We start from the raw sequence: 16,028 nt of genomic DNA, 5'->3' as shown, positions 1-16,028 counted from the left end.
AGATAGATTGTTAGGCAGATAGATAGATAGATAGATAGATAGATAGATAGATAGATAGATAGATAGATAGATAGATAGATTGATTGTTAGACAGATGGATAGATAGATAGATAGATAGATATGTAAATAGACAGATAGATAGACAGACGGATGGACAGACAGGTGGATCGACAGATAGATAGATAGATAGATAGATAGATAGATAGATGGATGGACAGACAGACGGATCGACAGTTAGATAGATAGATAGATGGTTAGATAGATAGTTAGATAGATGGTTAGACAGATATAGATGGTTAGACAGATGGATGGATAGATAGATAGATAGATTGATAGATAGATAGATAGATAGATAGATAGATAAAAGAGAGGCAGAGAGAGAGGGATGGATGGACAGACGGATTGTATATGTTCTTTATACGGGTCTTTTTATGATTATGCATTAATAAATAGACCTGTCGAGTTTCTTCAGAGACTCAGAGGATATCCATATCCCCAGCTGGTGCGTGAATGCGTTTTCTCTTTGCTGGTTCAGTCCGTCTACAATGTGTAGGTGCATTGTGCTGCTGTCCTCCACACTGAACCTATTCCTACTCCATCCTGGCTGTATCCCAGAGGCTCAGTGTGAACTGCTGTCTGCAGATTCTGCCTCAAACTGGCTCCACTTCTAATTTGCATATTATTTTTAGAATTTTACTAAATTTCCATTAATTTATTCCGCTGTGTGCATTCCATTTAGCTAACAAACCTACATAGCAATGAGAGCAGAAGTGATTAATCAAGTGAGCCTTTGGTTGAATTTTAAATATGGTTCTGTTGGCGATGCCAATTCTCTCTCCTCCTCTCTCAAGGGTCTAGGCGGAGTTGTACAGAAGGACACATTTCTTTATGTGTCAGTCTATGAAGCCAGTGTTAGCTACAGGGCACGTCAACTGGACCATGCCATCTCTTAACCAGTTGGCAAACCCATTGACATTTCCAGGACTGTAGACCTTGGCATTGGTCTCCCCATCACAGAGCTGTTGAGGTTAATGCCACACGGGTATCAAGGTGGCACAGTGGTTAGCACTGCTGCCTCACAGCGTCAGGGACCCGGGATCGATGGGACTTATGTGGGAGTTTGCACATTCTCCCCTTGGTGGTGTGTCTTTCCTTCAGGGTGCTCTGGTTCCCTTCCAAGGTTTGAAAGACACGCTGGTTAGGGTGCATTGGCCCTGCTAAATTCTCCTTCAGTGTACCCGAACAGGAGCAGGAGTGTGGCGGCTAGGGGATTTTCACAGTGACTTCATTGCAGTGTTAATGTAAGCCCACTTGAGACACTCATAAATAATTTAAAAAAAAAACAAGTCAATTTTAAGAAGGGCAAGCGGGCTTTGCACAGGATCATTGTCGCACAGAAGGAGGCCATTTTGCCCGTTGTGTCTGCACAGGCCATTCAGCCCATCAAGTCTGCACCGCCTTTCTGACAGAGCGTGTGACCCAGGCCCACCACCTCATCCTGTCCTATCGCTAATTCATCCAACCTGCATGTGGGAGGAAACCGGAGCACTCGGAAGAAGCCAACAACAACACAGGAAGAATGTGCAGACTCCTCCCAGACAGTCACCTTAGCTGGGAATCGAACCTGGCACTGTGAGGCAGCGGTGCTAACCACAGTGCCACCATATGAACACATCTCTTGGTGTCATGCCCCTGCTTTCTCCCGGGAACCCTGAACATTCTTCCTTTTCAGATAACAATCTAATTCTCTTTTGAACGCCTCATTAACCCTGCCTTCACCACACTCTCAGGCAAGGCATCCCAGACCCCAACCACTCACAGTTTGTAAGAAATTCTTCCTCAAGTTGTTTTGCTTTTATTTTTGCAAATTAAACCTGCGCCCTTCCATGCACTTCATTGTTAAGAGAAACTGGGAATAAAATGGGATTGATCACTCGAACCAAGGTGGGAAAATTGATGCAGATCAGGCATTATCTAATTCATTTCATTTGATTTATTATTGTCACGTGTATTAACATACAGAGAAAAGTATTGTTTCTGGCGCGGCATACAGACAAAGCATACCATTCATAGAGAAGGTATGGAGTACTGTTTGTGGTTTTGGTCGCCGCACTTGCGAAAGGATATATTGGCCTTGGAGGGAGTGCAGAGGAGGTTCACTAGGCTGATACCGGAGATGAGGGGGTTGGACTATGAAGAGAGACTAAATAGACTGGGTCTGTATTCGGAGGTTAGAAGGCTGAGGGGGGACCTTATAGAGATGTATAAGATAATGAAGGGGATGGATAGGGTAGAGGTAGAGAGATTCTTCCCGCTTAGAAAGGACAGCAGGACTAGAGGACACAGCCTCAAGATTAAAGGGGGGGTGCAGTTTAGATCAGAGTTGAGGAGGAACTTCTTCACTCAAAGGGTGGTGAATCTCTGGAATTCTCTGCCCGTTGAAGTGGTGGAGGCTACCTCGCTAAATATATTTAAGACACGGGTAGATAGGTTTCTGATAGACAGGGGAATTAAGGGTTATGGGGAGAAAGCAGGAAAGTGGAACTGATCCACTTCAGATCAGCCGTGATCTTATTGAATGGCGGGGCAGGCTCGAAGGGCTAGATGGCCTACTCCTGCTCCTATTTCTTATGTTCTTAGAAGGAAAGGAGAAGGTGCAGAACGTAGTGTTACAGTCATAGCCAGGGTGTAGAGAAAGATCAACTTAATGCGGAGAAGGTCCATTCAAAAGTCCGACAACAGCAGGGAAGAAGCTGTTCTTGAGTCAGTTGGTACGTGATCTCAGACTTTTCCATCTTTTTCCTGATGGAAGAAGGTGGAAGAGAGTGTGTCCGAGGTGTGTGGGTAATTGATTATGCTGGCTGCTTTTCCCGAGGCAGTAGGAAGTGTAGACGGAGTCAATAGATGAGAGGCTGGTTTGCGTGATGGATTGGGCTACGTTCACAGCTCTTTGTAGTTCCTTGCGGTCTTGGGCAGAGCAGGAACCATACCAAGCTGCGATACATCCAGAACTGATGCTTTGTATAGTGCATCTGTAAAAAGTTGGTGAGAGTCATAGCGGACATGCCAAATTTCCTTAGCCCCCCTGAGAAAGTGGAGGCGTTGGTGGGTTCTCTTAACTTTGGAGAGGGTGCAGAGGAGGTTTACCAGGATGTTGCCTGGTATGCAGGGGAGGTCCTATGAGGAGAGACTGAGGGATTTGGGGTTGTTTTCACTGGAAAGAAGGCGGCTAAGAGGGGATCTTATAGAAACATATAAGATGATTAGAGGTTTAGATAGGGTGGATGGTGATAGCCTGTTTCCTTGGATGGAGAATGCTAGCACGAGGGGGCATGGCTTTAAATTAAGGGGGGGTAGTTATAGGATGGATGTCAGGGGCAGGTTCTTTACCCAGAGGGTGGTGAGGGACTGGAATGCCCTGCCTGCTGCAGTTGTAAATGCGCCTAGTTTGGGGGCGTTTAAGAGATTGGTGGATAGGTTTATGGACGAAAAGGGATTGGTTTAGATTAGTGGGTCAATGTTTTTTTTTTAAAAATAAGACTGGTCGGCGCAACATTGTGGGCCGAAGGGCCTGTTCCGCGCTGTAATGTTCTATGTTCTATGTTCTATGTTCTAACTATAGTGTCAGCGTGGGGGTGTGGGTGTGAACCAGGACAGGTTGTTGGTGATCAATTGAATGATAGCGCAGGTTCTCGTGGGCTGAATGGCCTCTTCCTGTCCCTGTGACTTTGTCGCTCAACATCAATGCAACTCGGTAATAGCTTTCCCTCAACCTCATCCCAATTAGTCACTGATCCCATCGGAGCAGAACAGGCTCCGGGGACCATTGCAGAAGCAACGGGGAGGAGCAAAGGAGGGAAACGGAAAGCAAAGGAGCCCGAAAAGGGACAATGAGATTTGATGCAAAGTGCCGTCATTGGGTCTGCATTTAGCATGTCTTCTAATTGGCTATTGTTTTAATTAGAATAATTATACAATCAAATTAGTTTCCCCTAACAGCGAGAGAGAAGAAGGCACGCTTGCAATAGTTCTTTTCTATTTGGAATTGAAAACCAGCTGAGAACGCTGTATTGATACAGATCCTGCAAATGTGATCATGCTTTACATGCATACATTGTTCCTAATTACATCAGTTATGTGTAATGATATTGGCCACAAGGATGCTCATCCTCTGGCATATCAACAAAACCTGATGGCACAACGTCTTTACACTTCAGCACCCATGATTAGATACACGATTTGTTATAAATAAGATTATTATAATTAACGTGTCCTGCACAACTGCTGAATATTTACTTCTCGGTGTACCGTGTCCTGTGATCTACATGCGTCAGCCCCGCGTGTTCCATCATATCTGCGACTGAGCTACCTTTTAGCAGCGTTTTCTCAAAGATATATTTGTGATGCCGTTCGCCCGAGAGGAATTTTCCAACAATCTCGCTGTAAGTTAACCCTATAACCCTCTATCTTAACTCAGTAAGATAGCGGGTCATAGGTAAGCCTACTAATCTCTAAGGTAGGGACATGTTCAGCACAACTTTGTGGACCGAAGGTCCTGTATTGTGCTGTAGTTTTTCTATGTTTCTACGTTCGTAAAGCATAACGTTATGCAAGGTGGCACAGTGGTTAGTGCTACTGCCTCACAGTGTCAGGGACCCGGGTTCGATTCCCAGCTTGGGTCGCTGTCTGAGTGGAGTTTGCACATTCTCCCTGTGTCTGTGTGGGTTTTCTTTCCACCGGTTTCCTCCCACAGTCTGAAAGGCCTGCTGGTTAGGGTGCGTTGGCTGTGTTAAATTCTTCCCCAGTGCATCCAAACAGGGACTCGAGTGTGGACGACTAGGGGATTTTCACAATAACTTCATTGCAGTGTAAGCCAACTTGTGGCAATAATAAATTTTTAAGAAGTTTTCAAGTGAGATCTAATTCCAGAAAGCCTCTAGGGCAGAACAGGGTGGCACAGTGGGCTAACAGTGCTGCCTTACAGCTCAAGGGGCACAGGTTCAATTCCCAACTTGGGAAACTGTCTGCGTGGAATTTGCATGTTCTCCCTGTGTCTGCGTGGATTTCCTCCCACAGTCGGAAAGAACTGCTGGTTAGGGTGCATTGGCCATGTTAAATTCTCCCTCAGCTTAGCCAAGCAAATGTAGGAGTGTGTCAACTAGGGGATTTTCACAGTAACTTCATTGCAGTGTTAATGTAAGCCTACTTGTGACAGTAATAAAAATGTATAGTCAATTTTAATAAGCGCAAGTGAGCATTAAGTAAATCTCCTTGTGTCACTGATAAATAAAGGGAAGTTTTTTATTTCTCTTTTGTCTTTCTCATTAAGTTTTTTATTTTCTTGGGGTGACCTCTTTGCTCCATTTCCTGGCTTCAAGATGCCTAAGGAAGGTGCCACTCTCTAAAAATCTTTAGTAGCCACTTAGCCGGAGAACTGCAATAATTCTTTTGCCTGTGAATGGAACAGGTTAAAAATAAACCAGACCTTTGTCTCTGGTAACCAAGGACCAGCACAAACGTAATGGTGACAATAATCAGCATACATTACTGAGCTGTTAATCGATGGCGACATGTAATCGATGTACTTGTAACATGGATAGCACTTGTTAGAAATACAGGTGGCCATCAGTGTGTTTGCGGAATGGAGTTTGTTAATAATCTGCCTCTGCCTCGCCAAGTAATTTCATAAGAAGTAGGAGCAGGAGTAGGGCATCTAGCCCTTCGAGCCTGCCCCGCCATTCAATAAGATCATTGAGACGTATAAGATGATGAATGGGATGGGTAGGATAGAGGTGGAGAGGCTCTTCCCGCTCAGAAAGGACAGTAGGGCTAGAGGGCACAGCCTCAAGATAAAGGGGGTGTGGTTTAGAACGGAGTTGAGGAGGAACTTCTTCACTCACAGCGTGGTGAATCTCTGGAATTCTCTGCCCGTTGAAGTGGTGGAGGCTGCCTCGCTAAATATATTTAAGACGCGGGTTGATAGGTTTTTGATAGGCAAGGGGATTAAGGGTTATGGGGAGAGGGCGGGAAGGTGGAACTGAGCCACGACAGATCAGCCATGATCTTATTGAATGGCGGGTCAGGCTCGAAGGGCTAGATGGCCTACTCCCGCTCCTGTTTCTTATGTTCTTACATCAACAAGCAGAGAATTCCAGAGATTTGTACATAGGAATCCAGTGTGGATGCTACCAATAGGCAATGGACTAACGGTACTATTGCTGGGCTATTAATCCAGAAACTCAGCTAACATTTTGGGGACCCAGGTTCGAATCCCGCCACAGCAGATAGTGGGATTTGAATTTGATAAAAGATCTCTGGGATTAGGAATCTACTGTTTTATTGAAGACACTTGCTAAGTTTGCAGAGGATACAAAGTTGTGTCGAGGGACAGGTAGTATTGGGGAAGCAGGGGGGGCTGCAGAAAGACTTGGGCAGGTTAGGAGAGTGGGCAAAGAAGTGGCAGATGGAACAGAATGTGGAAAAATGTGGGGTTATGTACTTTGGAAGGAGGACTGGGGAATAAGAAATCAGAAACACAAAGGGACTTGGGAGTCATTGTTTGAGATTCTCTTAAGGTTAAGGTGGACGTTCAGTTAAAAGACAAATGCAATGTCAGCATTCATGTCGAGAATACAAGAGCAGGGATGTATTTCTGAGGCTGTATAAGGCTCTGGTCAGACCCCATTTGGAGTATTGAGAGCAGTTTTGGGCCCCGTACCAAAGGAAGGATGTATTGGCCTTGGAAAGGGTCCAGAGGAGGTTCACAAGAATGATCCCTGGAATGAAGAGCTTGTCGTATGAAGAACGGTTGAGGACTCTGGGTCTGTACTCATTGGAGTTTAGAAGCGGGGGGATCCTATTGAAACTTACAGGATACTGTGAGGCCCTGGATAGAGAGGATGTTTCCAATAGTAGGAAAAACCAGAACCAGAGGACACAACCTCAGGCTAAAGGTGCAATCCTTTAAAACAGAGATGAGGGGGAATTTCTACAGCCAGAGAATGGTGAACCTGTGGAACTCTTTGCTGCAGAAGGATGTGGAGGCCAAGTTATCGAGTGCCTTTAAGACAGTGATAGATAGTTCTTGATTAATAAGGGGATCAGGGGTTATGGGGAAAAGGAAGGAGAATGGGGATGAGAAAAATATCGGCCATGATTGAATGTGGGGCGGACTCACTCGGCTGAGTGGCCTAATTCTGCTCTTAAGTTTTAAGTCTTACGTCTTGTGGTCTACTGACGACCATAAAAAACATTGTCGATCGTCAGAAAAACCCATCTGTTTCATTAGTGAAGGAAATCTGCCGTCCTTACCCGGTCTGGCCTATATGTGGATCCAGAGCCACAGCAATGTGGTTGACTTGCCCTCCAAGGGCAACTAGGATTGGGCAATAACTGCTGGCCACCCAGCGATGCCCGCGTCCCGCGAATGAATAAAACAAAAATACCTTTGATATACGGATTTGCCCGTTAGTGATTGACCCACAACAGATATGGAAAAATGTTTCCTCAGAATTTTAGCCTCATTGACGACGCTCTGGTGGAGAATCACGCAGACTTGAATCTCTATCCTCTCTCTCCACAGATGCTGTCAGACCTGCTGGGGTTTTCCAGCATTTTCAGTTTTTGTTGCCCTATTGGGGTCACTACTGAGCTCAGTGAAGGGTACGTTACTGTGGAGTTACTTGCACCCTCCTTGAGTTCGGTTCTGTGTCCAATCAAAGCTTTGAAAAGGGAATTAGACAATTATCTGAAAGAAACAAAAAACATGCAGGGTTACAGGGAAAAGGTGGGAGAATTGTACTGGCTAGATTGTTAATTTGGAGGGCTGGTGTGGACACGATGGGCAGAATGGCCTTCTTCGGTGTTCTAGCAAATTTTGTATGATGTCCATGTGTCCTGCTTAAACTTGACTACTAGGCCAATTAAGAGGCTGTGGGTTAGGTGCTGTATTAATATCGACAGCCCTGAGATGGGAGGGGAAGAGAGAAGCCAAGGTTCATGGCCCTCTCTGTAACACAACCTGAATGGCAAATGTAGGTGGGTTTGACATTTGGTTAAGTGTGACCAGGTCCAGTTGGTGTGCCCATTGGCAAGTTGCCAGCCAACCTTTCTCAGAGGCCGACATATGAAGAAATATGCATTCCTGCGAAACCTCCGCCAGCAAGAAACAGACTTCAGGAGAGGATGAGAGAGAACTCTGATGTGGCCCTCACGGACACGTGCGCTATGAACTTCAGAAGGAGTGCATTATTGGCGGCACACAACCCAACGATGCGCAGGTTGGATGGATTGCCCCTTAGTGTTTAAAGATGTGTAGGTTAGGTTATGTCAACATGTGGGGTAATGGGGATAGAGCGAGGGGGGGCCAAGAGACTGTTCTTTTAGTGTGTTGGTACAGGCTAGATGGGCAGAATGGCCTGCACTTTAGGGATTCTATGGAAACACAAGTGGCCAATGTGTGACTGTACAGAAATGAAACTCATTCCCAGAGAGTTGAATTCGAGAGGCATCTCTACTTCCTGTATATGTCAGCTGTAATATAAACCCCCTGACATATCTTCTTTAGAAGCTTCCAGAGCGGGGAGAAGGTGGCGTGATGGCAATGTAACTGGTTAGTAATCCAGAGGCCCAGGCTAACGTCCTGCGAGCACAGGGTTCAAACCCTATCACGGCAGATAGGGAAATTTGAATTTAATAAATCAAACTGGAGTATAAATCTAATCTCAGTGTGAAACTATCATCAATTGTTGTAAAAAAAAAACCCCATCTGGTTCACTAATGTCCTTTAGGGAAGGAAATCTGCCATCCTTACCCAGTCTGGCCTACACGTGACTCCAGACCCACAGCAACGTTGTTGATAGTTAACTACTCCCTGGCACTGTCGAGAAAGCCACTCAGTTCAAGGGCAAACGGGCAAGAAATGTTGTCCTTGCCAGCGATTCCATGGAAGAATTTTTAAAAATCCAGCTTGTCAGCAGAGGTTATGACAAATAGTCTTATGTTCGGAAGCGTAGGTCATGCCTCACAAATCCATTGACATTCTTTCCGGGGCTGACTCACATACTCACTGATACAATCTACTCGGGTTTTCAGGAAACATTTGATAAAGTTCCACACTCAAGGATTCTAAAGAGGATTAAAGCTTACAAAAGTTAATGCATATTAATTAATTAGATTGAGAAATGGCTTAGCAGTGGAAACCAGACATGATGAGAGGTTGTAGAGGACTGGGTTCAGAAGTAGTGAGCCATACAGATCTACAAGGATCCTTGGCGTCCGTGTTAGGACAACTGGAGGAAAATATTTTTTTTATGAATAGCAACTTCTGCGAGAGTGGCAGTGATTAAAAGTATTCACTGGGATGTGAACCACTGGGGAAGGCGTGCAGTTCATCTCTCTTGTAGCTATCGCAGGGATTAAGATGAGAAATTTCAGGTTCATACCATACTGAGCTCCCTGACCTTATAGCCACAGGTCATGGGCCATAAGGTCAAAAGAGCTAACATCAGTTTATTGCCAGAGTGAGAGAAGTGGGCTGTCGAAGTTTTCCATCTTTAACGCATCAGGGCAAATGCAAGAATACCAAATTTCAAAGGGAAAAGTGATGGAAACTGTGTGAAAACGGGGGTCTGATTCATTGACATGCGCACTCTGGTTGGTCAAGGTGTCGCCATGGAGAATACAGCAGGGAACGGTTCTCTCCCATGTTTTTTTTATATTGAAAAAGTTGTGAAGCAGAATAATCTTTCTGCTTGTATGTGACAGAAGTCTGCTTTTGAATAAATGTGGATGATCGTGACTGGGGAGGCGGGGAGAGGGGTGTGCAGGGGGCAGGGAGGCGGGCAGGATAGATGGGGTGGGTGGTTGATTTCGAGAGGGGTCATCTCAGGTGGCCAGGGAAGGATTTTGCAGCAACACTTAGCCACAATATAGAAGGAGCTGAGACAGAACGGGGAAAAAATATAATCTTAATTCAACACTCCCAGATTCCTTACTTCCTACAATGCCAATAATCATTTGGTAGGGTATAATGCAAGACCGTAAGTCCATAAAATGTTTGAAGCAGAAATAGGCCATTCGGCCCATTATATCTGCTCTGCCATTCAATGAGATTTTGAGTGATCTGATCGAATAATTCTCAACTCCACTTTCTCACTTTACCCCTCTAACACTTGATCCCTTTACTGATTAGAAATCTGCCTTGAATATTCTTAAAGACCCAACCTCTACAGCTCTCTGCGGTAAAGATTTCCACAGATTCACTCCCCTCTGAGAGAAGAAATTCCACCTCATCTCTGTCTTAAATGGGTGGCCCCCTTACTCTGAGATTGCATTGGTCCCAGACTCTCCTACAAGGCGAAACAAACTCTCAGAATCTAGCCTGTCAAGCCCCCTGAGAATCCTATGGATGGAATATTCCCATCCCACCGACAATGGGAATCATCATGGATGGGACATGAGCCATGCAAAGGTCCATTGACCACGGGTGGGATTTTCTGGACTTGGAGGGAGCCTGGCTGGAGAACTCTACACTCTATGTCTCAGTCAGATCACCTCTCATTCTTCTAAACTCCAATGTATACAGACCCAACCTACTCAACCTCTCCTCATAAGATCTCATACCTAGGATCAACCTAATGAAACATTTCTGGATATATCTTTCCTGAGATAACTGGATCAAAACTATTCATAATATTCCAGGTGTGATCTAACTTGTGCCTTGTATAATTTTAGCATGACTAATTTTATATCCATTTCCTTTGAAATAAAAGCCAACCTTCTCTATTGCCTGATAAAATTATGTTAGCTTTTTGTGATTTATGCACAAGGATCCCCAAATCCCTCTATGCTGCAGCTTTCTGCAGTCTTTCTCCATTTGAATATTATTCAGCTGCTTTATTTTTCCTGCCAAAGTGCATAACTTCACATTTTGCAATATTATATTCCACCTTGCCAGGTTTTTGCCTTTCACTTAACCTGTCGCTATCCCTGTATATACCCTTTGGGCAGGATTTTCTCTAAGGCTGGCAAGTCTTGCCCAAGGTAAATGGCCCTTTGCCCCCTCACCCACTACCATTCCCATGGTGGGCTGGATGGGAAAATTCCAACCTTTGTGTCAACCTCACCACTTGCTTTGCCACCTAATTTTGTGGCATCTGCAAACTTGGCAATAGTACATTCACTCCATTCATCCAAGCCATTAATATAAATTGTAAATAATTGTGGTCCCAGCACTAATCATTTGGCCAAGTTTCTAGAATGCCAATCGACTAACAAAGCCATTATGCTACCATTACCACGGTGGCACAGTGGGTTAGCACTGCTCCTCATAGCGGCAGGGACCCAGGTTCAATTCTGGCCTTGGGTCACTGTCTGGGTGGAGTTTGCACATTCTCCCCGTGTCTGCGTGGGTTTCCTCCGGGTGCTCTGCTTTCCACCCACAATTCAAAAATGTACGGGTTAGAAGGATTGGCCATGTTAAATTGACCCGTGTGTCATCGGATTAGCGGGGTAAATAAATGGGGTTAAAGGGATAGTGGTGCATCTATGGAACTGTCTGCCACAGAAGGTTATGGAGGCTAGGTTATTGAGTGTCTTTAAGACAGAGACAGATAGATTCTTGATTGATAAGGGGGTCAGGGGTTACGGCGAAAAGGCAGGAGAATCGGGATGAGAAAAAAATCAATGATTGAATGGCGGAGAAGACTCGATGGGCTGAGTGGCCTAATTCAGCTCCTATGGCCTTATGGTCTGAAGGGGTCAGTACAGACTCGATGGGCCAAATGGCCTCCTACTGCAGTGTAGTCATTCCACAATTAGTTAGGAATGATGGAAAGGTAAAATTACATGGGAAAAATGATATATCCCGCCTAGAAGTACCTTGCTAACTTGAAAATGTTGGCAAGTCCATTTCTTTTCATTAGTTTGCGTCTAATTATGACAGATTATCTTAACCTCATACAAATCACTGGTGAAGATTCTCTTTCATTGATGTGTGCATTTCTGAGCTCCCTCTACAGAGCAGAATATTTATACGTTGGGAAGGATTCTGGCGACACAGATGTTCTGGGACTTTGAGCTCTAATTTATGGTAACGGGTTCACAGAGCTGATTTTGTTTTCAATTAAGAGAAACGGATACAGTATCTGCGCGAAATGAAGGCGAGGAGGATTCCACTCTGATTGCGAGTGCGTAACGGAAGGAGATAACTATAAAATTACTAAGCCCTAAGCAAAATCTGGAGCTTGGGAGGACATGTTTTCCTACACTCATGGGAATGTTGGAACTATTCCCAAAAGCTGCCTTCCGCAGAGTGCGCATAATCTGCTTTATTAGGGACACTGCCTAACCTATCGCTTCTCTTTACAGAGAGGAGTGGGGGGTGAGATCCTGCAAAGTTTCTCCTTGCCTCTCTGTCACTGGTGATGAAACAAAACCCTGTAATATCCATTAAACTACGCTCTAAATCCTTGATTGCCTGCTTCCTCAGCACGATGTTGGCGCGAACCCAGCAGCTGAGGAACTATATTGTGTTCCAAAGCCGCTTAGATTTTCTCTTAGCGCAATTAAGAGGAGGGTTTGTCCTTGAGAATATTTGCCTGCTGGGAGAAGACACTGGGAAATGGTGGGCGACTTGCATCAGCTTCCATTCATTCAACCAGGCAGGTCGGAGGGTATGCATTCAGTGATTGCCATTTCTTCATCGCTCTGGTCAGGGGTTATACACTCAGAAATAACTGTCAGTGCAAGTTCTAAGCATGGAAACCCTACAGTGCAGAAAGAGGCCCTTCGGCCCATCGAGTCTGCACCGAATACAATCCCACCCAGGCCCTACCCCCATATATTATACCCACTAATCCCTCTAACCTACACATCCCTGGACACTAAGGGGCAATTCCTTAGCATGGCCAATCAACCAAACCCACACGTTTTTGGACTGTGGGAGGAAACTGGAGTACCCGGAGGAAACCCACGCAGACACGAGGAGAATGTACAAACTCCACACAGACAGTGACCCGAGCCGGGAATCGAACCCAGGACCCTGGAGCTGTGAAGCAGCAGTGCTAACCCACTGTGCTACGGTGCCACCCAATAGAAATCTATTAAGATTTCTATCCAAATTTTAAAACCTGTTGGTTTGGTTTGATTTATTATTGTCACACGTATCGGCATTCAGTGAAAAGTATTGTTTCTTGTGTGCTATACAGATAAAGGACGGGATTTTCCCCCAGCATTCGCCCCCATGCCAGAAAATCCCACCCAGGGTCAGCAGGCATCTGCATGGGCCATGAGCCACCCGCTACTATTCCCATGGCGGCCAGGTCAGGAAAATTCCGTCCAATGCATACCGTTCATAGAGAAGGAAAGGAGAGGCTGCAGAATGTGGTGTCACAGTCATAGCTAGGGTCTTGAGAAAGATCAGCTTAATATAAGATAGGTCCATTCAAAGGTCTGATGGCAGCAGGGAAGAAGCTGTTCTTGAGTTGGTTAGTATGTGACCTCAGACTTTTGTATCTTTTTCTCGGCAGAAGAAACCGGGGAGGCACGGTAGCACAGTGGGTTAGCACTGCTGCTTCACAGCTCTAGGGTCCTGGGTTCGATTCCCATGCTCGGGTCACTGTCTGTGTGGAGTTTGCACATTCTCCTCGTGTCTGTGCGGGTTTCCTCCGCGTGCTCCGGTTTCCTCCCACAGTCCAAAGATATGCAGGTTAGGTTGATTGGCCATGCTAAGAAATTGCCCGTTAGTGTCTAGCGATGTGTAGGTTAGAGGGATTAATGGGTATAATATGTAGGGATATCAGGGTAGGGCCTGGGTGGGATTGTGTTCGGTGCAGACTCGATGGGCCTCTTTCTGCACTGTAGGGTTCTATGATTCTAAGAATGTTTGGGGTCCTTGATTATGCTGGCTGCTTTCCCGAGATAGCAGGAAGTGTAAATAGTGTCAATGGATGGGAGGCTGGTTTGCGTGATGGACTGGGCTTCATTCACAACCCTTTGTAGTTTCTTGTGGTCTTGCTCAGAGCAGGAGCCCAAACCAAGCTGTGATACATCCAGAAAGGAGATTTTCAATGGTGCACCTGTAAAAATTGACGAGAGTCATAGCGGATCTGCCAAATTTCCTTAGCCTCAGGAGAAAGTAGAGGGCTTTCTTATCTATAGCACTGGAGGATCAGGACAGGTTGTTGGTGATCTGGACACCTAAAACTTGAAGCTCTCGACCATTTCCATCACATTGATCCCAAACTAAATAATTGCAATAAAAGGAAAACCAGTCCAAGAGATCTTAGCATTCCCCTGATGTTGCATCTGATTTTGTTTTCCGTAAACAATTCCAAGTTTTTGTCTCCACTTGTCTTCCTGGAAATTTATCTTACATGTTTATCAGCCTTTGTATAAAGAAGAATCTCCTGACATCTGAACTCAGCGCACACTCCTTTGTTTGAACCTGCGTTCCATTATTCCACTCTCACAGTTTAATTTAATGTAACCCTGATGGATTAACTTTTTCTATATACTGAACAACCTTGGCTGTGTTTGCAAAATTACTTTGCGGTGCTCAATTAGAAACTTACAGCCCCGGGGCGTCCAAAATGAAGTGGCCCCCAGGAATTTACTACCAAAACCCAGGAGTAGCATATATCACCTTGCACCCTCCTTGTGTAACGTGTTGCTGCCGCTGACATGATAATTCTCAACATTACAAGGCATCAAGTGACGATCAGACCAGTCCATTTGGGATCTCCAGTATTACAAAGAACAATACTGCACAGGAACAAACCCTCCAAGCTTGCACCAATACATGGTTTCTATCCCTCTGTTCACCCCTCCAATCCAAGATTGGGGGAGCGGCAAATTGTGCGGAGGGTGTGGAGAGTCTGCAGAAGGATCTAGATAGGCTGGGCGAATGGGCCAGGAAATGGCAAATGGAATTTAATGTTGGCAAGTGTGAGGTGGTCCACTTTGGTAGGAATAATGGTAGGAAGGACTATTACTTACGTGGCGAAAAACTGCAGCAGGCGACGGTGCAGAGGGACCTCGGGGTCCTTGTGCATGAGTCGCAAAAACCCAGCTTGCAGGTGCAGCAGGTGGTCAGGAAGGCGAATGGGATGCTGGCCTTCATAGCGAGGGGGATTGAATATAAAAGTAGGGAGGTCTTGCTGCGGCTGTATAGGGCATTGGTGAGGCTGCAGCTGGAGTACTGTGTGCAGTTTTGGGCGCCGCACCTGCGCAAGGATATTTTGGCCTTGGAGGGAGTGCAGAGGAGGTTTACTAGGCTGATACCGGAGTTGAGGGGGTTGAGCTATGAGGAGAGGCTGAATAAACTGGGCTTGTACTCATTAGAGTTTAGAAGAATGAGGGGAGATCTCATTGAGACATATAAGATGATGAATGGGATGGATAGGATAGAGGTGGAGAGACTCTTCCCGCTCAAAAAAGACAGTAGGACTAGGGGGCACAGCCTCAAGATAAAGGGGGGGCGGTTTAGAACGGAGTTGAGGAGGAACTTCTTCACTCAAAGGGTGGTGAATCTCTGGAATTCTCTGCCTGTTGAAGTGGTGGAGGCTGCCTCGCTTAATATTTTTAAGACGCGGGTTGATGGGTTTTTGATAAGCGAGGGGATTAAGGGTTATGGGGAGAGGGCGGGAAAGTGGAACTGAGCCACGACAGATCAGCCATGATCTTATTGAATGGCGGGGCAGGCTCGAAGGGCTAGATGGCCTACTCCTGCTCCTATTTCTTATGTTCTTATGTTCATAGGTCTACCAAGGTACACACTGAATGTTGCTAATATGCCAGCTTCCACCACCTCCGCTTACAGTGTGTTCCAAACGCCCACCGCCCTCTGTGCAAGAAACTTTCCCCGCACATCTCTCCTAAATGTACTCCCTCTCACCTTAAACCTGTGCCCTCTTGCAGTCAACACTTCCACCCTGGGAAAAAGCCTCTGACCATCCATCCTATCTCTACCTCTCATAATTTGTAGACCTCTCTCAGGTCTCCCCTCAGCCTCTGTCCAGTGCAAACAA

Source organism: Carcharhinus amblyrhynchos, chromosome 31 (assembly GCF_965287045.1).
Source record: "Carcharhinus amblyrhynchos chromosome 31, sCarAmb.v2.hapA, whole genome shotgun sequence".
Classification (NCBI taxonomy): domain Eukaryota; kingdom Metazoa; phylum Chordata; class Chondrichthyes; order Carcharhiniformes; family Carcharhinidae; genus Carcharhinus; species Carcharhinus amblyrhynchos.
The sequence above is the reverse complement of the archived record's forward strand: the minus strand, read 5'-3'. Positions refer to the sequence as shown.